This window comes from Crinia signifera, chromosome 9 (assembly GCF_055691185.1).
Source record: "Crinia signifera chromosome 9, ASM5569118v1, whole genome shotgun sequence".
Classification (NCBI taxonomy): Eukaryota; Metazoa; Chordata; class Amphibia; order Anura; family Myobatrachidae; genus Crinia; species Crinia signifera.
Genome location: NC_139225.1, coordinates 62,039,071 through 62,064,683, shown reverse-complemented (window position 1 = coordinate 62,064,683; position 25,613 = coordinate 62,039,071). Strand labels below are relative to the sequence as shown.

At 41.1% G+C, this 25,613-nt stretch overlaps 19 non-coding genes and 1 pseudogene across 19 annotated transcripts; all 20 read left to right on the top strand.

Annotated features, from left to right (window-relative positions):
• The first annotated feature begins 77 nt into the window (after window positions 1-77).
• LOC146037392 (5S ribosomal RNA) lies at window positions 78-196 on the top strand. The gene has a single exon (XR_014461072.1). It is a non-coding gene; the product is annotated as a 5S ribosomal RNA (ribosomal RNA).
• Window positions 197-541: 345 nt separating this feature from the next.
• On the top strand, window positions 542-660 carry LOC146037491 (5S ribosomal RNA). The gene has a single exon (XR_014461163.1). It is a non-coding gene; the product is annotated as a 5S ribosomal RNA (ribosomal RNA).
• A 345-nt stretch (window positions 661-1,005) lies between these two features.
• LOC146039528 (5S ribosomal RNA) lies at window positions 1,006-1,124 on the top strand. The gene has a single exon (XR_014463025.1). It is a non-coding gene; the product is annotated as a 5S ribosomal RNA (ribosomal RNA).
• Window positions 1,125-1,469: 345 nt separating this feature from the next.
• LOC146037391 (5S ribosomal RNA) lies at window positions 1,470-1,588 on the top strand. The gene has a single exon (XR_014461071.1). It is a non-coding gene; the product is annotated as a 5S ribosomal RNA (ribosomal RNA).
• Window positions 1,589-1,933: 345 nt separating this feature from the next.
• Window positions 1,934-2,052, top strand: LOC146039051 (5S ribosomal RNA). The gene has a single exon (XR_014462590.1). It is a non-coding gene; the product is annotated as a 5S ribosomal RNA (ribosomal RNA).
• A 345-nt stretch (window positions 2,053-2,397) lies between these two features.
• Window positions 2,398-2,516, top strand: LOC146038094 (5S ribosomal RNA). Its single transcript, XR_014461714.1, has one exon. It is a non-coding gene; the product is annotated as a 5S ribosomal RNA (ribosomal RNA).
• A 345-nt stretch (window positions 2,517-2,861) lies between these two features.
• LOC146039645 (5S ribosomal RNA) lies at window positions 2,862-2,980 on the top strand (annotated as a pseudogene).
• Window positions 2,981-3,325: 345 nt separating this feature from the next.
• On the top strand, window positions 3,326-3,444 carry LOC146037390 (5S ribosomal RNA). The gene has a single exon (XR_014461070.1). It is a non-coding gene; the product is annotated as a 5S ribosomal RNA (ribosomal RNA).
• Window positions 3,445-3,789: 345 nt separating this feature from the next.
• Window positions 3,790-3,908, top strand: LOC146039560 (5S ribosomal RNA). Its single transcript, XR_014463054.1, has one exon. It is a non-coding gene; the product is annotated as a 5S ribosomal RNA (ribosomal RNA).
• Window positions 3,909-4,253: 345 nt separating this feature from the next.
• LOC146037389 (5S ribosomal RNA) lies at window positions 4,254-4,372 on the top strand. Its single transcript, XR_014461069.1, has one exon. It is a non-coding gene; the product is annotated as a 5S ribosomal RNA (ribosomal RNA).
• A 345-nt stretch (window positions 4,373-4,717) lies between these two features.
• LOC146039333 (5S ribosomal RNA) lies at window positions 4,718-4,836 on the top strand. The gene has a single exon (XR_014462847.1). It is a non-coding gene; the product is annotated as a 5S ribosomal RNA (ribosomal RNA).
• A 345-nt stretch (window positions 4,837-5,181) lies between these two features.
• LOC146038213 (5S ribosomal RNA) lies at window positions 5,182-5,300 on the top strand. Its single transcript, XR_014461823.1, has one exon. It is a non-coding gene; the product is annotated as a 5S ribosomal RNA (ribosomal RNA).
• Window positions 5,301-5,645: 345 nt separating this feature from the next.
• LOC146037388 (5S ribosomal RNA) lies at window positions 5,646-5,764 on the top strand. Its single transcript, XR_014461068.1, has one exon. It is a non-coding gene; the product is annotated as a 5S ribosomal RNA (ribosomal RNA).
• A 345-nt stretch (window positions 5,765-6,109) lies between these two features.
• LOC146038963 (5S ribosomal RNA) lies at window positions 6,110-6,228 on the top strand. Its single transcript, XR_014462510.1, has one exon. It is a non-coding gene; the product is annotated as a 5S ribosomal RNA (ribosomal RNA).
• Window positions 6,229-6,573: 345 nt separating this feature from the next.
• On the top strand, window positions 6,574-6,692 carry LOC146037510 (5S ribosomal RNA). Its single transcript, XR_014461180.1, has one exon. It is a non-coding gene; the product is annotated as a 5S ribosomal RNA (ribosomal RNA).
• A 345-nt stretch (window positions 6,693-7,037) lies between these two features.
• Window positions 7,038-7,156, top strand: LOC146039627 (5S ribosomal RNA). Its single transcript, XR_014463115.1, has one exon. It is a non-coding gene; the product is annotated as a 5S ribosomal RNA (ribosomal RNA).
• Window positions 7,157-7,501: 345 nt separating this feature from the next.
• On the top strand, window positions 7,502-7,620 carry LOC146037386 (5S ribosomal RNA). Its single transcript, XR_014461066.1, has one exon. It is a non-coding gene; the product is annotated as a 5S ribosomal RNA (ribosomal RNA).
• Window positions 7,621-7,965: 345 nt separating this feature from the next.
• On the top strand, window positions 7,966-8,084 carry LOC146037542 (5S ribosomal RNA). The gene has a single exon (XR_014461209.1). It is a non-coding gene; the product is annotated as a 5S ribosomal RNA (ribosomal RNA).
• Window positions 8,085-8,428: 344 nt separating this feature from the next.
• On the top strand, window positions 8,429-8,547 carry LOC146037385 (5S ribosomal RNA). Its single transcript, XR_014461065.1, has one exon. It is a non-coding gene; the product is annotated as a 5S ribosomal RNA (ribosomal RNA).
• Window positions 8,548-8,893: 346 nt separating this feature from the next.
• On the top strand, window positions 8,894-9,012 carry LOC146038191 (5S ribosomal RNA). The gene has a single exon (XR_014461802.1). It is a non-coding gene; the product is annotated as a 5S ribosomal RNA (ribosomal RNA).
• Window positions 9,013-25,613: the final 16,601 nt, after the last annotated feature.

Sequence of the window (25,613 nt, the reverse complement as noted above, 5' to 3'; positions counted from 1 at the left end):
CCAATATAGTTAGGAAACTTTTTTATTAGCTTACCTGGTTATAGAAGTAGAAGAGGCCAAAAAAGTGCCTGTATCTCACCTACAGCCATACCACATTGGATACGCCCAATCTCGTCTGATCTTGGAAGCTAAGCAGTGTTGGGCCTGGTTAGTACTTGGGTGGGAGACCACATGGGAACACCAGGTGCTGTAGGTTTTTCCCATTACTGGCAAATTGTTTTTATTCTCTAGCTTTTTAAATTGGAAACTTTTTTCTCTTTATTGACAGTACAGACATTTGGAAGAGGTCAAACAGACACAATAGCCATCACCTAAAAACTTACCACACTGTTTAGGCCCAATTCCAACTGCTTTTGGCAGCTAAACAGTGTTGAGCCTCTTTAGTAGTTTAATTTGAGACCACCTGCTAATATCATGTTCTGTAGGTCTTTTTACATTACCAACACATTATTTTTTTCAGTAAGCCAATATAGTTAGGAAACTTTTTTATTAGCTTACCTGGTTATAGAAGTAGAAGAGAGCAAAAAAGTGCCGGTATCTCACCTACAGCCATACCACATTGGATACACCCAATCTCGTCTGATCTTGGAAGCTAAGCAGTGTTGGGCCTGGTTAGTACTTGGGTGGGAGACCACATGGGAACATCAGGTGCTGTAGGTTTTTTCCCATTAATGGCAAATTGTTTTTATTCTCTTGCTATTTAAATTGGAAACTTTTTATTTTTATTGCCAATACAGACATTTGGGACAGGTCAAACAGACACAATAGCCATCACCTAAAAACTTACCACACTGTTTAGGCCCAATTCCAACTGCTTTTGGGAGCTAAACAGTGTTGAGCCTCTTTAGTAGTTCAATTTGAGACCACCTGCTAATATCATGTCCTGTAGGTCTTTTTACATCACCAACACATGATTTTTTTCAGTAAGCCAATATAGTTAGGAAACTTTTTTATTAGCTTACCTGGTTATAGAAGTAGAAGAGGGCAAAAAAGTGCCTGCATCTCACATACAGCCATACCACATTGGATACGCCCAATCTCGTCTGATCTTGGAAGCTAAGCAGTGTTGGGACTGGTTAGTACTTGGGTGGGAGTCCACATGGGAACACCAGGTGCTGTAGGTTTTTCCCATTACTGGCAAATTGTTTTTATTCTCTAGCTTTTTAAATTGGAAACTTTTTTCTCTTTATTGACAGTACAGACATTTGGAAGAGGTCAAACAGACACAATAGCCATCACCTAAAAACTTACCACACTGTTTAGGCCCAATTCCAACTTTTTTTGGCAGCTAAACAGTGTTGAGCCTCTTTAGTAGTTTAATTTGAGACCACCTGCTAATATCATGTCCTGTAGGTCTTTTTACATTACCAACACATTATTTTTTTCAGTAAGCCAATATAGTTAGGAAACTTTTTTATTAGCTTACCTGGTTATAGAAGTAGAAGAGGGAAAAAAAGTGCCTGCATCTCACCTACAGCCATACCACATTGGATACGCCCAATCTCGTCTGATCTTGGAAGCTAAGCAGTGTTGGGCCTGGTTAGTACTTGGGTGGGAGACCACATGGGAACACCAGGTGCTGTAGGTTTTTCCCATTACTGGCAAATTGTTTTTATTCTCTAGCTTTTTAAATTTTAAACTTTTTTCTCTTTATTGACAGTACAGACGTTTGGAAGAGGTCAAACAGACACAATAGCCATCACCTAAAAACTTACCACACTGCTAAGGCCCAATTCCAACTGCTTTTGGGAGCTAAACAGTGTTGAGCCTCTTTAGTAGTTTAATTTGAGACCACCTGCTAATATCATGTCCTGTAGGTCTTTTTACATTACCAACACATGATTTTTTTCAGTAAGCCGATATAGTTAGGAAACTTTTTTATTAGCTTACCTGGTTATAGAAGTAGAAGAGGGCAAAAAAGTGCCTGTATCTCACCTACAGCCATACCACATTGGATACGCCCAATCTCATCTGATCTTGGAAGCTAAGCAGTGTTGGGCCTGGTTAGTACTTGGGTGGGAGACCACATGGGAACACCAGGTGCTCTAGTTTTTTCCCATTACTGGCAAATAGTTTTTATTCTCTAGCTTTTTAAATTGGAAACTTTTTTCTCTTTATTGACAGTACAGACATTTGGAAGAGGTCAAACAGACACAATAGCCATCACCTAAAAACTTACCACACTGTTTAGGCCCAATTCCAACTGCTTTTGGCAGCTAAACAGTGTTGAGCCTCTTTAGTAGTTTAATTTGAGAACTCCTGCTAATATCATGTCCTGTAGGTCTTTTTACATTACCAACACATTATTTTTTTCATTAAGCCAATATAGTTAGGAAACTTTTTTATTAGCTTACCTGGTTATAGAAGTAGAAGAGGGCAAAAAAGTGCCTGCATCTCACCTACTGCCATACCACATTGGATACGCCCAATCTCGTCTGATCTTGGAAGCTAAGCAGTGTTGGGCCTGGTTAGTACTTGGGTGGGAGACCACATGGGAACACCAGGTGCTGTAGGTTTTTCCCATTACTGGCAAATTGTTTTTATTCTCTAGCTTTTTAAATTTTAAACTTTTTTCTCTTTATTGACAGTACAGACATTTGGAAGAGGTCAAACAGACACAATAGCCATCACCTAAAAACTTACCACACTGCTAAGGCCAAATTCCAACTGCTTTTGGGAGCTAAACAGTGTTGAGCCTCTTTAGTAGTTTAATTTGAGACCACCTGCTAATATCATGTCCTGTAGGTCTTTTTACATTACCAACACATGATTTTTTTCAGTAAGCCGATATAGTTAGGAAACTTTTTTATTAGCTTACCTGGTTATAGAAGTAGAAGAGGGCAAAAAAGTGCCTGTATCTCACCTACAGCCATACCACATTGGATACGCCCAATCTCATCTGATCTTGGAAGTTAAGCAGTGTTGGGCTTGGTTAGCACTTGGGTGGGAGACCACATGGGAACACCAGGTGCTCTAGTTTTTTCCCATTACTGGCAAATTGTTTTTATTCTCTAGCTTTTTAAATTGGAAACTTTTTTCTCTTTATTGACAGTACAGACATTTGGAAGAGGTCAAACAGACACAATAGCCATCACCTAAAAACTTACCACACTGTTTAGGCCCAATTCCAACTGCTTTTGGCAGCTAAACAGTGTTGAGCCTCTTTAGTAGTTTAATTTGAGACCACCTGCTAATATCATGTCCTGTAGGTCTTTTTACATTACCAACACATTATATTTTTCAGTAAGCCAATATAGTTAGGAAACTTTTTTATTAGCTTACCTGGTTATAGAAGTAGAAGAGGGCAAAAAAGTGCCTGCATCTCACCTACAGCCATACCACATTGGATACGCCCAATCTCGTCTGATCTTGGAAGCTAAGCAGTGTTGGGCCTGGTTAGTACTTGGGTGGGAGACCACATGGGAACACCAGGTGCTGTAGGTTTTTCCCATTACTGGCAAATTGTTTTTATTCTTTAGCTTTTTAAATTGGAAACTTTTTTCTCTTTATTGACAGTACAGACATTTGGAAGAGGTTAAACAGACACAATAGCCATCACCTAAAAACTTACCACACTGTTTAGGCCCAATTCCAACTGCTTTTGGCAGCTAAACAGTGTTGAGCCTCTTTAGTAGTTTAATTTGAGACCACCTGCTAATATCATGTCCTGTAGGTCTTTTTACATTACCAACACATGATTTTTTTCAGTAAGCCAATATAGTTAGGAAACTTTTTTATTAGCTTACCTGGTTATAGAAGTAGAAGAGGGCAAAAAAGTGCCTGTATCTCACCTACAGCCATACCACATTGGATACGCCCAATCTCATCTGATCTTGGAAGCTAGGCAGTGTTGGGCCTGGTTAGTACTTGGGTGGGAGACCACATGGGAACACCAGGTGCTCTAGTTTTTTCCCATTACTGGCAAATTGTTTTTATTCTCTAGCTTTTTAAATTGGAAACTTTTTTCTCTTTATTGACAGTACAGACATTTGGAAGAGGTCAAACAGACACAATAGCCATCACCTAAAAACTTACCACACTGTTTAGGCCCAATTCCAACTGCTTTTGGCAGCTAAACAGTGTTGAGCCTCTTTAGTAGTTTAATTTGAGACCACCTGCTAATATCATGTCCTGTAGGTCTTTTTACATTACCAACACATTATTTTTTTCAGTAAGCCAATATAGTTAGGAAACTTTTTTATTAGCTTACCTGGTTATAGAAGTAGAAGAGGGCAAAAAAGTGCCTGCATCTCACCTACAGCCATACCACATTGGATACGCCCAATCTCGTCTGATCTTGGAAGCTAAGCAGTGTTGGGCCTGGTTAGTACTTGGGTGGGAGACCACATGGGAACACCAGGTGCTGTAGGTTTTTCCCATTACTGGCAAATTGTTTTTATTCTCTAGCTTTTTAAATTTTAAACTTTTTTCTCTTTATTGACAGTACAGACATTTGGAAGAGGTCAAACAGACACAATAGCCATCACCTAAAAACTTACCACACTGCTAAGGCCAAATTCCAACTGCTTTTGGGAGCTTAACAGTGTTGAGCCTCTTTAGTAGTTTAATTTGAGACCACCTGCTAATATCATGTCCTGTAGGTCTTTTTACATTACCAACACATTATTTTTTTCAGTAAGCCGATATAGTTAGGAAACTTTTTTATTAGCTTACCTGGTTATAGAAGTAGAAGAGGGCAAAAAAGTGCCTGTATCTCACCTACAGCCATACCACATTGGATACGCCCAATCTCATCTGATCTTGGAAGCTAAGCAGTGTTGGGCTTGGTTAGTACTTGGGTGGGAGACCACATGGGAACACCAGGTGCTCTAGTTTTTTCCCATTACTGGCAAATTGTTTTTATTCTCTAGCTTTTTAAATTGGAAACTTTTTTCTCTTTATTGACAGTACAGACATTTGGAAGAGGTCAAACAGACACAATAGCCATCACCTAAAAACTTACCACACTGTTTAGGCCCAATTCCAACTGCTTTTGGCAGCTAAACAGTGTTGAGCCTCTTTAGTAGTTTAATTTGAGACCACCTGCTAATATCATGTCCTGTAGGTCTTTTTACATTACCAACACATTATATTTTTCAGTAAGCCAATATAGTCAGGAAACTTTTTTATTAGCTTACCTGGTTATAGAAGTAGAAGAGGGCAAAAAAGTGCCTGCATCTCACCTACAGCCATACCACATTGGATACGCCCAATCTCGTCTGATCTTGGAAGCTAAGCAGTGTTGGGCCTGGTTAGTACTTGGGTGGGAGACTACATGGGAACACCAGGTGCTGTAGGTTTTTCCCATTACTGGCAAATTGTTTTTATTCTTTAGCTTTTTAAATTGGAAACTTTTTTCTCTTTATTGACAGTACAGACATTTGGAAGAGGTCAAACAGACACAATAGCCATCACCTAAAAACTTACCACACTGTTTAGGCCCAATTCCAACTGCTTTTGGCAGCTAAACAGTGTTGAGCCTCTTTAGTAGTTTAATTTGAGACCACCTGCTAATATCATGTCCTGTAGGTCTTTTTACATTACCAACACATGATTTTTTTCAGTAAGGCAATACAGTTAGGAAACTTTATTATTAGCTTTCCTGGTTATAGAAGTAGAAGAGGGCAAAAAAGTGCCGGTATCTCACCTACAGCCATACCACATTGGATACGCCCAATCTCGTCTGATCTTGGAAGCTAAGCAGTGTTGGGCCTGGTTAGTACTTGGGTGGGAGACCACATGGGAACACCAGGTGCTGTAGGTTTTTTCCCATTAATGGCAAATTGTTTTTATTCTCTTGCTATTTAAATTGGAAACTTTTTATTTTTATTGCCAATACAGACTTTTGGGACAGGTCAAACAGACACAATAGCCATCACCTAAAAACTTACCACACTGTTTAGGCCCAATTCCAACTGCTTTTCGGAGCTAAACAGTGTTGAGCCTCTTTAGTAGTTTAATTTGAGACCACCTGCAAATATCATGTCCTGTAGGTCTTTTTACATTACCAACACATGATTTTTTTCAGTAAGCCAATATAGTTAGGAAACTTTTTTATTAGCTTACCTGGTTATAGAAGTAGAAGAGGCCAAAAAAGTGCCTGTATCTCACCTACAGCCATACCACATTGAATACGCCCAATCTCGTCTGATCTTGGAAGCTAAGCAGTGTTGGGGCTGGTTAGTACTTGGGTGGGAGACCACATGGGAACACCAGGTGCTGTAGGTTTTTTCCATTACTGGCAAATTGTTTTTATTCTCTAGCTTTTTAAATTGGAAACTTTTTTCTCTTTATTGACAGTACAGACATTTGGAAGAGGTCAAACAGACACAATAGCCATCACCTAAAAACTTACCACACTGTTTAGGCCCAATTCCAACTGCTTTTGGCAGCTAAACAGTGTTGAGCCTCTTTAGTAGTTTAATTTGAGACCACCTGCTAATATCATGTCCTGTAGGTCTTTTTACATTACCAACACATGATTTTTTTCAGTAAGCCAATATAGTTAGGAAACTTTTTTATTAGCTTACCTGGTTATAAAAGTAGAAGAGGGCAAAAAAGTGCCGGTATCTTACCTACAGCCATACCACATTGGATACACCCAATCTCGTCTGATCTTGGAAGCTAAGCAGTGTTGGGCCTGGTTAGTACTTGGGTGGGAGACCACATGGGAACACCAGGTGCTGTAGGTTTTTTCCCATTAATGGTAAATTGTTTTTATTCTCTTGCTATTTAAATTGGAAACTTTTTATTTTTATTGCCAATACAGACATTTGGGACAGGTCAAACAGACACAATAGCCATCACCTAAAAACTTACCACACTGTTTAGGCCCAATTCCAACTGCTTTTGGGAGCTAAACAGTGTTGAGCCTCTTTAGTAGTTTAATTTGAGACCACCTGCTAATATCATGTCCTGTAGGTCTTTTTACATCACCAACACATGATTTTTTTCAGTAAGCCAATATAGTTAGGAAACTTTTTTATTAGCTTACCTGGTTATAGAAGTAGAAGAGGGCAAAAAAGTGCCTGCATCTCACATACAGCCATACCACATTGGATACGCCCAATCTTGTCTGATCTTGGAAGCTAAGCAGTGTTGGGACTGGTTAGTACTTGGGTGGGAGACCACATGGGAACACCAGGTGCTGTAGGTTTTTCCCATTACTGGCAAATTGTTTTTATTCTCTAGCTTTTTAAATTGGAAACTTTTTTCTCTTTATTGACAGTACAGACATTTTGAAGAGGTCAAACAGACACAATAGCCATCACCTAAAAACTTACCACACTGTTTAGGCCCAATTCCAACTTTTTTTGGCAGCTAAACAGTGTTGAGCCTCTTTAGTAGTTTAATTTGAGACCACCTGCTAATATCATGTCCTGTAGGTCTTTTTACATTACCAACACATTATTTTTTTCAGTAAGCCAATATAGTTAGGAAACTTTTTTATTAGCTTACCTGGTTATAGAAGTAGAAGAGGGCAAAAAAGTGCCTGCATCTCACCTACAGCCATACCACATTGGATACGCCCAATCTCGTCTGATCTTGGAAGCTAAGCAGTGTTGGGCCTGGTTAGTACTTGGGTGGGAGACCACATGGGAACACCAGGTGCTGTAGGTTTTTCCCATTACTGGCAAATTGTTTTTATTCTTTAGCTTTTTAAATTGGAAACTTTTTTCTCTTTATTGACAGTACAGACATTTGGAAGAGGTCAAACAGACACAATAGCCATCACCTAAAAACTTACCACACTGTTTAGGCCCAATTCCAACTGCTTTTGGCAGCTAAACAGTGTTGAGCCTCTTTAGTAGTTTAATTTGAGACCACCTGCTAATATCATGTCCTATAGGTCTTTTTACATTACCAACACATGATTTTTTTCAGTAAGCCAATACAGTTAGGAAACTTTTTTATTAGCTTTCCTGGTTATAGAAGTAGAAGAGGGCAAAAAAGTGCCGGTATCTCACCTACAGCCATACCACATTGGATACGCCCAATCTCGTCTGATCTTGGAAGCTAAGCAGTGTTGGGCCTGGTTAGTACTTGGGTGGGAGACCACATGGGAACACCTGGTGCTGTAGGTTTTTTCCCATTAATGGCAAATTGTTTTTATTCTCTTGCTATTTAAATTGGAAACTTTTTATTTTTATTGCCAATACAGACTTTTGGGACAGGTCAAACAGACACAATAGCCATCACCTAAAAACTTACCACACTGTTTAGGCCCAATTCCAACTGCTTTTCGGAGCTAAACAGTGTTGAGCCTCTTTAGTAGTTTAATTTGAGACCACCTGCTAATATCATGTCCTGTAGGTTATTTTACATTACCAACACATGATTTTTTTCAGTAAGCCAATATAGTTAGGAAACTTTTTATTAGCTTACCTGGTTATAGAAGTAGAAGAGGGCAAAAAAGTGCCTGTATCTCACCTACAGCCATACCACATTGGATACGCCCAATCTCGTCTGATCTTGGAAGCTAAGCAGTGTTGGGCCTGGTTAGTACTTGGGTGGGAGACCACATGGGAACACCAGGTGCTGTAGGTTTTTCCCATTACTGGCAAATTGTTTTTATTCTCTAGCTTTTTAAATTGGAAACTTTTTTCTCTTTATTGACAGTACAGACATTTGGAAGAGGTCAAACAGACACAATAGCCATCACCTAAAAAATTACCACACTGTTTAGGCCCAATTCCAACTGCTTTTGGCAGCTAAACAGTGTTGAGCCTCTTTAGTAGTTTAATTTGAGACCACCTGCTAATATCATGTCCTGTAGGTCTTTTTACATTACAAACACATGATTTTTTTTAAGTAAGGCAATACAGTTAGGAAACTTTTTTATTAGCTTACCTGGTTATAGAAGTAGAAGAGGGCAAAAAAGTGCCGGTATCTCAACTACAGCCATACCACATTGGATACGCCCAATCTCGTCTGATCTTGGAAGCTAAGCAGTGTTGGGCCTGGTTAGTACTTGGGTGGGAGACCACATGGGAACACCAGGTGCTGTAGGTTTTTTCCCATTAATGGCAAATTGTTTTTATTCTCTTGCTATTTAAATTGGAAACTTTTTATTTTTATTGCCAATACAGACATTTGGGACAGGTCAAACAGACACAATAGCCATCACCTAAAAACTTACCACACTGTTTAGGCCCAATTCCAACTGCTTTTGGGAGCTAAACAGTGTTGAGCCTCTTTTGTAGTTTAATTTGAGACCACCTGCTAATATCATGTCCTGTAGGTCTTTTTACATTACCAACACATGATTTTTTTCAGTAAGCCAATATAGTTAGGAAACTTTTTTATTAGCTTACCTGGTTATAGAAGTAGAAGAGGGCAAAAAAGTGCCTGTATCTCACCTACAGCCAGTGGCGTAACTACTGTAAGGCAGCCCCAGCTGCCGCTTGGGGGAACAAGTGGCAGCAGGGTCTGTGTGGGCGCCTGGACCCGCTTGACGCACTGACATGTTGCTGCCTGCCACTGCCCACCGGATGTGAGTCAGTTGCAACGCGGGTACGGCCATGGCAGAGACGACAAATCCTCCCCATTGATTGAATTGACTGTACACAGAGCCGGCTATTGGCTACTGTGTACAGGATGGGCGTGGGGGTGTCCTCGAATGCTAGGGTGGCGTGGAATGCATTGGAGCCAAGGGAAGCAGCAATGTCTGCTGGTCTCTCTTCCTCTCTCCTGCTTCAGCTTCTCCGTTATGACTGGGGGGGGGGCGCCACAAACATTTTGGCAGGGGGGAGCAAAATTTATAGTTACGTCACTGGTCAAGGGTGCCCCCCAGCCAGAACACACTGACATCACTGTCTCTAGTGCAGCAGCACATGCCCTAATGGCGAAGGGGCATGACAAAGCTGATCCCAGAGAAAGCCCAAGTTATAATGCCCCTTCCCACAATATATTTTTGAACAGACCACTATATACTGTACAGACCACTATATACTGTACAGAAAAAGGTTCAGAGAGAAAAAAGAGGAGCTTATAATGAACAGTAATGTTAGAGCATGTGACTTCCCTAGATAATAATTATCGGAATATAAGAATAAAAGGAAAAGAATAAAAAGGATTTTGTTGTACAGTACCATTAACTACAAAGAAGAACACAGAAGATAAGGAGATAAATCAAATCATAAGTAAAACACTGGGAAGTTCTGTTACTGGATACAAAGCTGGGGAAAGTATTGCTAAAAAAGCCACAACTTATATTTAGAAAATCCTCCTTAGCGCCTAGTTTCTCTCTAGGTCTATTAAGACTGAAAACTGGCTCAGTACTTTGAAGGGCTATTTCCCTGTAATAAATGCTCTTGTTTGTGTGTAAAAACAGAAAATGTTTCAGAAATTATAATGACATTGTTTAAAATACAGGGCCTGATTCAGACCTGTCTGCTAGTCTGTGAATATTTGCAGCCTAGCGAGCAGGTAAATGGCGTCCAATGCCTTGCTGAATGTCTGCCCCCCGCCACACTAATCCGCTCGCTAGCATGTCTAGACCAGGGGTGGGCAATAAGCGGCTCTCCAGCTGTTGATGAACTACACATCCCAGCATGCCTTGCATCGGTTTCAGCATGGCCAAATAGCAAACCTAAGGCAAGGCATGCTGGGATGTGTAGTTCATCAACAGCTGACCGAATTCAATGTGGGTGCTGATGCCATGTGCCTGCGTTCACAGAGATACACCCAGCGTTTCTGTGGGCATGCCCACCATATTTGTGGGCACACCCATGAAACACTGGGCGGTCCCCTGCATCCGCCACCCTGACCTCCTCCTTCCTGTCCATCCTGGACCAAATGTGCCAGCAACTGAAACTCACCAAAGGCATTTGCTCTAGGGGTTTGCACATGAGCATATTCACGCATGCGCAATCCCCAACACCGGACGAGGTAACAAATTCAGCCTGCACTGAGTGGGTCTGAATTTCCCATTAAAGTACTGTCAGACTAGTAATGTTATTTATATGGTGGAATGCCAGTGTGACATGAAATACATCAGTAAAACAAAGATACATCTAAAACGAGGTATTTTTGAGCAAAAGAGAAGCATACTACATATAGATCTTAGTAACAGTTCTGCATGACACTTTGCCATACTGTATGTCACAACTTGCATAGGCGAATCTAGGGGGTGGTCCGGGGGTGCACAGGACCACCCATTAGCCCATTTTGTAGCTGAGGGATGGGGCTTTCCAACGAGCCCAGCCGCGTGTCTCTAGCCCCCTGGGAACCAGAGATATGGCCAGGCAAAGCTGGAACGTTTTCCCTATAGGATAACATGGGACCCGCTAATTCCGACCCCTATCCAGTTCAACAGCTGCCAGTTCCCCCTTCGGCATCACTGAAGCTCAAGGTTGATCTCGGTCGAACCCAAATAGCTGGGCCTTCAATCTGATACCAGGCTGGATCCATATGGGTTAATTGGTTCCAGGGATATTGAGGTTAAACCGTTTTTTTTTTCTTAAATGTAATTTCATGACTGTTTATGTTCTTTGAGGGCAGATTTCTCTGGAACCAAACAGCCCAGTTTCACGGGACCAAAATCATTTGAAGCCAACTCAAAAGTTTGTCAATATGATTCTGGTCTCATGTAAATGGGTCAGTTGGTTACGAAGATATAGCTGGTTGGTAAAAGGGGGGTAGGGAGAGGGGAGTGGTTGTCTCTCCCCTCACACCAGAAAATGCAGAGACTAGGCTGGTGTATAAGGGGTCTGTGACCGGACGCCTGCCCTTAGCTCTGGCTACGCCCTTCGGGTCCACAGATAGCGGTTCCTGGTCTCACGGGACCTGGCCAATAGGGGATTCCCTGTTACCGTCAGTAACCGCCTGTTACTGACTCCACCCACTACGCAGTGGGCGGGGTTATCGCTGCCACCACCAGACTCCACCAGACTCCTCCCACGGATACCTCCTCAGGCCCAACCGTGGGCACCTGAGTACTAACTGCGTCGACGCGCTGCTGGTGTCGACTAGTCCCCCACTGGTCACGGACCAGGCCTCTGCTTTGGTAGCTGGCAGAGCGGAGACTCGGAGACGCTGGATGCTATGCCCAGAACAGCCGGAGAACGGAATTATTGCAATTAATTCTGTTGGTCGCAGATGAAGCAGACTTCTTGGGCAAAAGATGGTTTATTGCCAATAGATCTGAAAAGATCTCTTCTCCTTTCAGAGGTATACAGCATACAGATGTTTACAGCATTCAGATACAGGCAGAAGTACAAATACTTGGGCTCACAGGCCCTGCTTATAAAGACAGAAAACACACTGCATTGTCAGATCCTCCCACATACATTTACAATTTGCATCTCAATCTGACATGTTACTTCCAGTGCATAGCGAACCAAGATTACATACTACAAAGGATCAGTCCAATTTCCTTAGAATATATAACTTCCAGGAACATGGGAGATATTTATCTCCTGGACACAGGGCCGGCGCCATTTGCCTAGGGCGCCGGCCACTGGAGGGCGGTATTTCGCCCCCCCCTTGCCGCCGGGGTACCTGTCCTGCGGCGTAAAAGCTGGCGGCGGCAGCGGGGGGTCCCTGCAGTCAATAAGAAATAATGAGCGCTATCCGCCGGGCTATGCGGAAGCGCTTCTGTTTTGGAAACACTGGCCACACGCTGATCGGCTGAGATTCAGCCAATCAGCGTGCGCCGTGCAGCCAGTGTTTCCAAACAGAAGCGCTTCCGCATAGCCCGGCGGATAGCGCTCGTTATTTCTTATTGACTGCAGGGACCCCCCGCTGCCGCCGCCAGCTTTACAGCGCCGCAGGACAGGTACCCGGGCGGCAGACACCAGGACGCCCCCACCCCGACTTGCCTGGGGCGCTCTGGTGCCTTGCACCGGCCCTGCCTGGACATGTTTACATAAAGAAACACAAATGTCTGCATTACCAACACCTCACACAGGATGGCCTGGGTTCAGTGACCCATCACATACAGTACCTACATTTCCTTGTTATCACCTTTTACACAGGGCTTCAGACACAGAGCCTACTCCCTGCTGTGTTTTGGACACTCACAGACCTTCTGACAAGAGGGGCAGATTAGCATTTCATTTCCTCATCACCAAGATTTGCTAAATTCCTTCCCCCAGAAATGTACAAAGTGCATTGTAAGTCCAGAATGCATTCCTCAATATTCAATACAATATACACAATATATGATGCAGTCCTAGCTCAGTGCCAAACATATATTTCATAAGTACATATAATATGTGCCTGGTGCCCAGCAGCAGGCTACAACTTACATCAGCACTGCAGAGGGGGTCCTGTCCCAGCTCAGTGCTACTCATACAGTTTAAAACATGTCAAGTGCCCTTGTTCTGAATAACGGCAAAGCACGGAGAGTTAACCTCTTCAGTGTTGTAGCCGCCATTAACCCCATGTGCTGGGCTCTCCGGCCACAGGGTCAGTCTGGGAATGTCCCTGCATGATCCTGGGACCATATTCTCGGGTAAATCCCTGCATTTTCGGTTGTGAAAGGGGTATTATTTCAAACAGCCGTGACCTGCAGTGCTCTGAATACAGCCGGGCAGCCCCCTGCTCTCTGCCCAGCTGTCAATGACTGTCACCCCTGCAGCTTCTGCTCCAATTCTTCTCCCCGCTTTCACCTCAGCCTGCCCCCCCCTTTAATCATGTGGTGCCAGCGCCCGGCATGCTCCCCCGACGTCACACACAACAACAGTCAGCACAATATTTCAAATGTCCACTCGGCTAGAAGGGACACCAGGAGGGGAGTGGGAGCGTGCTCTGCACTGCGCTCTGCTCCTCTCCCCATAGAAGCAGCTGCACCGCTCTCCATCTCTCCCTGCAGCAGCAGCAAAGGCTCATATAAAAATTTACAGTAAGTGGCACTTTTGGGGGCATTGCTTAAGGGACGCTACAAGTGGCGGTATGTGGGGGCATTACACAAAATGTGTGTCTTAATGTGTAAGGAGCATTATGGTGTGCAGCATCATGTGTAAGCGGCATTATGTGTGCAGCATCATGTGTAAGGTGTGCAGCATAATGTGTAATGGGTACTATGGTGTGCGGCATCATGTGTAATGGGTACTATGGTGTGCGGCATCATGTGTCATGGGTACTATGGTGTGCGGCATCATATGTCATGGGTACTATGGTGTGCGGCATCATGTGTAATGGGTACTATGGTGTGCGGCATCATGTGTAATGGGTACTATGGTGCCATCAAGCAAGAACCCCCTAGCAATGAGCACGTAGGTAAGCAGCACTTATGTTGCAAATATGTAATGGGCATTACGGTTTGTTTTATAGTATGTAATGGACATCATGATGTGTGGCACAATATGTAATGGGCATTATGGTGTGTGGCCTTATGTGTAATTGGCATTAAGGTGTGTGGCTTTATGTGTATTATGGAGTTTGCTAAAATGTGTAATGGGCATTACGGTGTATGATCTAATGTGTAATACCACACCCCTTGTTGTGATGCCATGCCTCCTTCCCATGAGGCCATGCCCCTTTTTGCCGCGCAAAGGTCCCCCTACTATAATGTCTAGATCTGGGACCAACCATTACCATAGTTCTAGATTTGCCTATGGTCACAAGTCAAGCCTCAGCGGCTTTAGATTTCAAGCCCTGGAGCATGTTACTTTTGATGAAAGTAAGGGAGACATATTCAAACAGCTAGCACAACAAGAAACCTGGTGTATTTACAGTACACTATAAATAATTTAGTGCCCCATGGACTAAATGATAGCTGTGATATTGTACCTCAATTTTAACTAATTATGGATGCATATGAACGTTGAATTGTTGTCAGAGCCAGACTTAGCCAATTTGATGCCCTAGGCAAGATTTTTGCTGGTAACCACCTCCCCCCCCCCCCCCCCCCCGCTGTTTTCCCAGCACAGTGCCGTAACTTTGATTTATGGTGCCTGGGGCAAATTAATTAATGGTGTCTCTTGTTTTTATACTAAAATATATGTACACTGGTTACATTGAGCATGATTAAGAGATGGAGGCAAAGCATACAACAGTCCATCCTATGTTTAGGCTTAGCTGCTGTATACAGTATATATATATATATATATATATATATATATATATATATATATATATATATATATATATATATATATATATATACATACATATACATATACAACCCAGGATTCAGGCAAAATTGTCCCCAAGTTTCGGTGAAGTAAAATAAGGCGTTGTTCATCCAAAAGATGTGTTTATTAAATTCTTCCAGTATTTGTACAAAACGTATGGTTTGAGCCTCAATCAACAAAACAGGAAACGAACGCGTTTCATCAATAAAGACTTCTTTTGGGAGGGACACGTGGGGGTGTACACATCACTTAAGATGAACAAAATTAAGTAATGCGTTGATTATAAGATATATAGAAATAGGGTGATGGTGTATACTTATTTAAATCACCAAAAGCTTATCGTATTCACACATATCTGGTTAAATATGACCTAGGTCTATAGAAGGTAGGCACTGCATGACTAGAAAAACTTCACATAAGGAGAGGACTTCTCTCTCCTGGGCTTTCTTTTATTTATTTATTTATCTATTTATTATTTATTTATTTATTTATTTATTTATTTATTAAAAAGATGCACTAAAATGAACAGTTACTGTAATGGTATATATTCACTTAAAACGGTCAAAAAGATGACCGCACTCAGGCACATGACTGTCAGACTGGTGAAATGATCTATAAAATAGAAGGTATGGCACATTAGTTAAAAATTTCACAGAATGAGGTTTTCTTTTTTTTTTTTTCTTCCTCCTCCTGCCCTTCTTTTTGAACAATATTATTTAAGATCCGAGGAAGGTAGCAATATTAATATATTGGGGAATACCAGATACTGTAATTGCTATAAATACATATATATTCTATGAATTTATTTTGTAAAAATTTTTTCATTTTTTTTTTTTTTATCATTAATTAATCTGGAGGGGGGAGGGGCATGTGATTTAAGATTCACAAAAAGGTCTGACTCGCTAATAATAATGTAGTCGAAGATACTGTAAGGGAATAAACTCACCTTAAAATGGTAAAAAATGAATGAATTCAAAGGTGGGACCCTAGATATTGGGCATGTACCAAGCATTATGGTGTGCAGCATCATGTGTAAGCGGCATTATGTGTGCAGCATCATGTGTAAGGTGTGCAGCATCATGTGTAATGGGTACTATGGTGTGCGGCATCATGTGTAATGGGTACTATGGTGTGCGGCATCATGTGTCATGGGTACTATGGTGTGCGGCATCATGTGTCATGGGTACTATGGTGTGCGGCATCATATGTCATGGGTACTATGGTGTGCGGCATCATGTGTAATGGGTACTATGGTGTGCGGCATCATGTGTAATGGGTACTATGGTGCCATCAAGCAAGAACCCCCTAGCAATGAGCACGTAGGTAAGCAGCACTTATGTTGCAAATATGTAATGGGCATTACGGTTTGTTTTATAGTATGTAATGGACATCATGATGTGTGGCACAATATGTAATGGGCATTATGGTGTGTGGCCTTATGTGTAATTGGCATTAAGGTGTGTGGCTTTATGTGTATTATGGAGTTTGCTAAAATGTGTAATGGGCATTATGGTGTATGATCTAATGTGTAATACCACACCCCTTGTTGTGATGCCATGCCTCCTTCCCATGAGGCCATGCCCCTTTTTGCCGCGCAAAGGTCCCCCTACTATAATGTCTAGATCTGGGACCAACCATTACCATAGTTCTAGATTTGCCTATGGTCACAAGTCAAGCCTCAGCGGCTTTAGATTTCAAGCCCTGGAGCATGTTACTTTTGATGAAAGTAAGGGAGACATATTCAAACAGCTAGCACAACAAGAAACCTGGTGTATTTACAGTACACTATAAATAATTTAGTGCCCCATGGACTAAATGATAGCTGTGATATTGTACCTCAATTTTAACTAATTATGGATGCATATGAACGTTGAATTGTTGTCAGAGCCAGACTTAGCCAATTTGATGCCCTAGGCAAGATTTTTGCTGGTAACCACCTCCCCCCCCCCCCCCCCCCCCCCCCCGCTGTTTTCCCAGCACAGTGCCGTAACTTTGATTTATGGTGCCTGGGGCAAATTAATTAATGGTGTCTCTTGTTTTTATACTAAAATATATGTACACTGGTTACATTGAGCATGATTAAGAGATGGAGGCAAAGCATACAACAGTCCATCCTATGTTTAGGCTTAGCTGCTGTATACAGTATATATATATATATATATATATATATATATATATATATATATATATATATATATATATATAGAACGCTGTGGACGGCGGCACTCACAGACAACGAAATGATGACACAGGATAACCTGGCTTGTGACCAACGTTTCAAGCCTCCGTGGGCTTTTTATCAAGGTGCATTAAACAACTAACATACAATCAAACACATACCTTTATGCAGGTCAGGGCCGTTCATTCCTCCCCCGGCGTCCGCTCTGGCGCATGCAAGTGACATCACTCATTACGGGTAGCCAGCGGGGTCATGAAGGGACCTCCCACCTGCCCAAAACCAAAACACTGCAAAATAGAAAATGCATGTAATATATTAAAAAACCTTAATTCATTGAAAAAAAGTGAAAATGTTGCAAAACTTAGGAGGTACCAGTATGTACCATATCGCTATTGTGTACAGACAAAAAGTGCAACACTCTGAAGGTGTTGCAGAAAAAAATGAACCAAATATTAAAAAAGAATTGAAAAAATTAAAAACATCACGCATGGGATCATGGCCAAGCATATATGCTTAGCCGAGTTGCGGGGCAAAGTTTTAATGCTATTAGCCCCGGATATTACTATGTTATTCTGTGCCCATCTAAGGATTGTGTCTATACCAGATGGCTGCCCATGTACCTGTGGATCCTTAAAGCTACATGCAAACGGGACCCAGTAACAGTGTGGGTGCAAATGACACCTGTAGACCATTTTATAAAAAGTGTGACAGTCCAGCCTGCTCGTTGAGACCCCGTGGAGCCAATGTGTCCAGTCTGAAAATCCATCGACTCTCAGCCTGGCACAACATTAGTCCACGGTTGCCTCCCCGTTTAGGTGCCGGAATCTGCTCAATAATCCTGTGTCTTAAAGCAGAAAGGGAATGTCGGGCCACTGCAAAGTGACGGGCAACAGGTTGATCACTTGTTCCCGACAAAATTGCGTGTTTAATTGCGGACCTATGGGCAGCTGCCCTCTCTTTAAAGGTCCGAATGGTCTTACCCACATAGTGGTGCCCACAGGGGCAACTGATGAGGTAGACCACATAATTGGAAGAACAGGTGACCCTTTGCCTGATTTTATAAGGTTTTCCCGAGTAGGGATGGTGGAATGTGTCACCAGTGGTCATATACCCACATGTCGTGCACCCGCTGCATTTTACGCAGCCTGGTTTGGGGGTGCCAAAGAATCCAGTGTTGCTGGTCAACACTGTGTCGACTACATCATTTCTGACTAGGTAGTCTTTCAAGTTTTTCCCCCTAGTGTATGCACACATGAGTTTGGAATTTTTTAGGGAGCCCAAAGCAGGTTCAGTGCGAACAATAGGCCAATATGACTTGGCCATTTTGTTGATGTCCACGCTCTTGGGGTGAAACGAATTTACCCAGATGAATTTGTCATCTTTCTTTTGTTTGGTGGGTTTCAGGGATTGTTCCCTGGAAATGGCCAACACTTTCAGTTTGGATTTTAAAAGGTCTTGCAATTTGTATCCCCTAGCTCTGAATTTGTCGATCATGGTGGTGAGGGAGCTTTCTAGTTCAGCAGGATCGCTCACAATCCTGCGCACCCGCAGCATTTGAGAAAATGGTAATCCAGCCTTCAGAGGGGCTGGATGATGGCTGGATGCCAACAACAGATTGTTGCGATCTGTTGGTTTACAGAATAAAGAGGTGGATATATTGCCATTGGAATTAGTGATGTTGACATCCAGGAACTGTATGCTGTCCCTGTTGATGGTAAATGTCAATTTCACTGGGGAACTAGACCTGTTATGGTTTGCGATGAGCTCTTCCAATATGACCTGAGGACCGGACCACAGGATCAGTAGGTCATCTATATACCGAGTATACAGCAACAGATGCCCACTGATCCTGGGGTCGTCGAAAAACAATTTTTGTTCCACTTGAAACATGTAGCTATTAGCGAGCGATGGGGCCACTGAGGACCCCATCGCACACCCACACCTCTGAAGGTAATAGCCATTATTGGACATGAAGAAATTCCGTCTTAAAGTCAGTCCCAACAACTCCAAGAAAAGTTCAATGTCCGGTCCCGTGTAGAGAGGATTCCCAGTGATCAAGGATCTGACTGCCGCCAGCCCGCCCTCATGCGGGATGCATGTGTACAGGCTGGCGACGTCGATCGTACACAGCAAGCAATCCTTCGGAAGGCTGCCTACCTGTTGTAACTTCAGCAACAGGGAATTCGTGTCCTTCAAATATGTCGGTTGTCCTTGGACGCAAGGCTGTAAGAATTTGTCCAAGTAAATAGACACTGGCTGGAACAGGGAACCCCGGGCAGAGATGATGGGTCTGCCCGGGGGATTTGCCGCATCCTTATGGACTTTGGGGATGGTGTAGAGTAATGGGGTGATAGGGTACTCTGTGATCAGGGCTTCCTTGGTTGCAACATCGATTAATAAGTCCCGTGTGGCCTGATTCAGAATAGCATCTAGCTCACGCTTATAATATACTGAAGGATCTTTCTTGAGTGGTTGATAGACATTGGGATCTGACAATTGTCTCGCGATCTCTTGCAGATATTGGGAAGCATCCTGGATCACCAACCCACCCCCCTTGTCCGCTGGACGAATGGTAATGGACATATCAGTTTGTAAAGATTTAAGGGCTTTCCAATCAGTTGATGAAAAATTGGATCTGGTGTTGATGGGAGATGACAGAATGACCGATGTATCATGTTGAATTAATCGGTTAAAAGTTCTGATGGACGGATTTACTGAAATCGGATCAAACTTCGATTTTTTTCTTATAGCTGTTGGTAAAGGGTCGGAGCTGGTGATTACCGATTCTTTATTCTGAAAATGTTCTTTCAATTAACTAATTATGGATGCATATGAACGTTGAATTGTTGTCAGAGCCAGACTTAGCCAATTTGATGCCCTAGGCAAGATTTTTGCTGGTAACCACCTCCCCCCCCCCCCCCCCCCCCGCTGTTTTCCCAGCACAGTGCCGTAACTTTGATTTATGGTGCCTGGGGCAAATTAATTAATGGTGTCTCTTGTTTTTATACTAAAATATATGTACACTGGTTACATTGAGCATGATTAAGAGATGGAGGCAAAGCATACAACAGTCCATCCTATGTTTAGGCTTAGCTGCTGTATACAGTATATATATATATATATATATATATATATATATGGAAAAAGCAGAAAGAGAGTGCGCCACAGATGTATGTTCACACCACCACAATCACTGCAATGTTACAGAGTCATGTTGTAAAACAATACTTTTAATACAAAATTACATAAAAACAATAGATAAAAGACTTTGTCTTGCAGTTCATTGATTTTGTATGACAGAAGTATCTTGTATTGATTTTCCCAAAGGACAAAAAACACCCAACGCGTTTCGTCACCAAGTGACTTCCTCAGGGGTAATAGTTCACAATGTAGATCAAAAATACTGAATGCGTGATTCGCGTATAATAGTATCTTTTTTCAAAAGCAATAAGTAGAAGGATCTCCGTTGGATCTTATTGAGATGTGCTTGATAGGCAGCATCACTATGTGGATCAGAACACTGGATGCCCAATTGGCATATACTAGTGTCTTTATCAAAATCAGCAAGTAGGGGGGGGATCTCCGTTGGATCCTGTTTAGATGTGCTGTATAGACAGCATCCAATTTGATATTAAAATTTCTAAAAGTCAAATTCTCCGGCAGAGACAAACAGAAAGCGATATTCTCCCAAACACCTTTTGTAATAAAACGAAGGAGCGCCTGTCTGTCTTCCACTGCCGATCGGCAGTGGATGACAGACAGGCGCTCCTTCGTTTTATTACAAAAGGTGTTTGGGAGAATATCGCTTTCTGTTTGTCTCTGCCGGAGAATTTGACTTTTAGAAATTTTAATATCAAATTGGATGCTGTCTATACAGCACATCTAAACAGGATCCAACGGAGATCCCCCCCCTACTTGCTGATTTTGATAAAGACACTAGTATATGCCAATTGGGCATCCAGTGTTCTGATCCACATAGTGATGCTGCCTATCAAGCACATCTCAATAAGATCCAACGGAGATCCTTCTACTTATTGCTTTTGAAAAAAGATACTATTATACGCGAATCACGCATTCAGTATTTTTGATCTACATTGTGAACTATTACCCCTGAGGAAGTCACTTGGTGACGAAACGCGTTGGGTGTTTTTTGTCCTTTGGGAAAATCAATACAAGATACTTCTGTCATACAAAATCAATGAACTGCAAGACAAAGTCTTTTATCTATTGTTTTTATGTAATTTTGTATTAAAAGTATTGTTTTACAACATGACTCTGTAACATTGCAGTGATTGTGGTGGTGTGAACATACATCTGTGGCGCACTCTCTTTCTGCTTTTTCCATTTCTCTTTCTTTCCTCCACTAACAGGGAGGACAAATAGAGTTGCTGCCTTATTATATAGGTATTAGCGCATTGAAGGGGTACCCCATTTTATATATATATATATATATATATATATATATATACATACATATACATATACAACCCAGGATTCAGGCAAAATTGTCCCCAAGTTTCGGTGAAGTAAAATAAGGCGTTGTTCATCCAAAAGATGTGTTTATTAAATTCTTCCAGTATTTGTACAAAACGTATGGTTTGAGCCTCAATCAACAAAACAGGAAACCAACGCGTTTCATCAATAAAGACTTCTTTTGGGAGGGACACGTGGGGGTGTACATATCACTTAAGATGAACAAAATTAAGTAATGCGTTGATTATAAGATATATAGAAATAGGGTGATGGTGTATACTTATTTAAATCACCAAAAGCTTATCGTATTCACACATATCTGGTTAAATATGACCTAGGTCTATAGAAGGTAGGCACTGCATGACTAGAAAAACTTCACATAAGGAGAGGACTTCTCTCTCCTGGGCTTTCTTTTATTTATTTATTTATCTATTTATTATTTATTTATTTATTTATTTTTTAAAAAGATGCACTAAAATGAACAGTTACTGTAATGGTATATATTCACTTAAAACGGTCAAAAAGATGACCGCACTCAGGCACATGACTGTCAGACTGGTGAAATGATCTATAAAATAGAAGGTATGGCACATTAGTTAAAAATTTCACAGAATGAGGTTTTCTTTTTTTTTTTTTCTTCCTCCTCCTGCCCTTCTTTTTGAACAATATTATTTAAGATCCGAGGAAGGTAGCAATATTAATATATTGGGGAATACCAGATACTGTAATTGCTATATATACATATATATTCTATGAATTTATTTTGTAAAAATTTTTTCATTTTTTTTTTTTTATCATTAATTAATCTGGAGGGGGGAGGGGCATGTGATTTAAGATTCACAAAAAGGTCTGACTCGCTAATAATAATGTAGTCGAAGATACTGTAAGGGAATAAACTCACCTTAAAATGGTAAAAAATGAATGAATTCAAAGGTGGGACCCTAGATATTGGGCATGTACCATAGAGTTGAAGTATTTGTGTCTTTTCCTCTCCCTTTTTTTTTTTTTTTTCTTCTCTCTTTTCCTATTTTCTGAGGTGGGAAATAAAAACTGGTCGCTACCCCCTAAGGTTGTGAACTCCCTCCAATATGGGAGGACAAGCAGGCCCCTGGTGTGGCCTTATTTATGTTGTTAAGAGGTATTTTTTATTTTTTGTCTTGGTATGGAAGCAGGGTGTTTGTGTGAGAGAGGGAACTTACAAGAAGCCTAAACAGAAGGGTTTGACAGATAGGACATATCGTGGTAAGATCAAGGGCCAAAAACATAAGAGGGTTATAGGGCTCTTAAATAAAAAAATCAATAAAGTAATTTTATGTTGAATTTATTGACTATTAACGCTAAAGGGCTTAATACACCCTTAAAACGCAGAAAAGCGCTTAGATATTTCAGTCAACATAAGATTGACATCATAGCAATACAAGAAACGCATTTTTCAAGTGTTAATCCCCCATCACTTCTAGACTCTCAATATACGAAAGGTTACTTCTCAAATGCTCTAAATAAAAAAAAGGGTGTTGCAATCCTATTCGATAAATGAATAACCTTTGAATTAGAGAAGCAAATTAAGGACAGTCAAGGCAGATTTATTATACTGAGGGGCATCCTGAACGGAAAGAAAATAACCCTGGCCTCAGTATATGCACCAAATACGGAACAAACTCCCTTTATTAAGGTATTTATTCAGAAATTAGAAAAAATTAGAGAAGGAGCCCTATTAGTGATGGGGGACTTTAACTTACCTATGGATCCTTGTATGGATAAATCTGGTTATGACAATTTGAAATCCCCTAAGGAGATTATGAACTCTGCAGCAGAATTTGAAACTATAATACATGAGGCAGAAATGATGGATACGTGGAGGGTAAAGCATCCCACAACTAGAGATTACACCTTTTTTTCTAATAAACACAAAACATACTCTAGGATAGATTATATCTTTGTGGATAAAATCTCTCTTCAAAAGATCATAAAAATAGAGATCCTTCCTAGAACATGGTCAGATCACTCTCCAGTGCTAGCTAGATGGGATGAGAGGCTAGAGCAAAGACCACATAGAATATGGAGATGCCCAAGCTTCCTTTTGGAAATAGAAGAGATTAAAAATATAATAAAAAAAGAGATAGAGGAATTTCTGCATTTTAATACAATACATCAAACCTCACCAGTGAATCTATGGTGCACCCTAAAAGCTTTTATTAGAGGTAAGCTCATTCAGTTAGCATCTAGAATTAAAAAAAAGAGACACAAGAGAGAATAAAAATGGAGAATAATCTTAAGATTCTGGAACAAAAACATAAAACCGACCCCAAAAATATAATGCTCGTGAAGGAAATGGATAAAACCAGGGAGGATCTGGAAGCCCAGAACCTTATATTAATTCAGAGAGATATGGGAAAACTGAACCAAAGACATTATGCGGAAGGTAATAAATCCTCTAGATTAATGGCTAGGAAGTTAAAAGGGCAGAGGACAAGGAACTCGGTTAGAGCTCTGTATAATAAAAATGGAGTCAAAATGAGAGACCCAAAGGAAATATCTTATATATTCGCTGATTATTACAGTAAATTGTATAATCTGAAAGAGGATGTAATTATACCTAAACCACTCCCAGAAGAGATTGACTTATTTCTATCTAAAATCAACCTCCCTAAGGTAACTAGTGACCAACTAATAACATTAAATGCCCCTTGGACACTAAAAGAAATCACGGAAGTAATAAATGGGCTTAGCATTAACAAGGCACCGGGTCCGGACGGATTTATAAATAACTTTTATAAAAATTTTAAAAGGGAACTGGCTCCAATTCTCTTGATGGTTTTTCAGAGTTTAGGATCGGAGGGCGGTTTTTTAGAGGAGATGTTGGAGGCCCATATAGTCTCAATCCATAAAGAAGGTAAGGATCCAACAATCCCTAAAAACTACAGGCCAATAGCCTTACTTAATTCAGATATAAAAATATTTTCCAAAATGATAGTGAATAGATTGGAGGTGGGGATACGGGACTTAATAAATGAAGATCAGACCGGTTTTATACCCAAAAGGAATGGAACCAATAATGTCCGCAGAGCCATAAACATCATGGAATACCATGTCGATAGGGCAGAGGAATTATTGCTCGTTTCTCTAGATGGAGAAAAAGCTTTTGATAGGCTTAATTGGGAATATATGATCAAGACGCTTCAGAAATTTGGAATTCAAGGACACCTGCTTGAGGCTATAGGGGCCTTATACACGTCCCCCCGAGCTCATGTCTTCTGTAATGGGTACCTCTCTGGGAGTTTTAAAGTTACAAATGGGACCAGGCAAGGGTGCCCACTGTCCCCCATAATTTACGCCCTAGCAATAGAACCCTTTGCAGAAACCATGAGACAATCCATATCGGTAGAAGCCCCCTCGATAGCATATAGTCAGCATAAAATACTGCTGTATGCAGATGATGTGCTATTATTTCTAAAAAATCCAGAAAGATCTCTTAATGAAGCAATTAAAATTATAGATAATTTCTCTTTGGTCTCTTACTATAAACTAAATAAAGATAAAACTGAAGCATTGCCTATAAATTTAGGAATGAATACCCTAAAGCAGCTTAAAGATAAACATAAATTAAAATGGAAAAATCAATCATTGAAATACCTAGGGGTGCACTTAACTCTATCTCAGACAAAATTAATAGATATCAACTATGGAGAACTACTTAAAAATTTAGATAAACTGGCAGATGATTGGATGCATCATGATGTCTCCTGGGTGGGCCGAATAGCGATGACTAAAATGTTTTTCCTGCCAAAAATATTATATTTGTTCAGAGCCATCCCTAGGTGGTTACCAAAGTTCTGGATTTATAGATTTGATAGAATCCTCAACAAATATATTTGGAATAA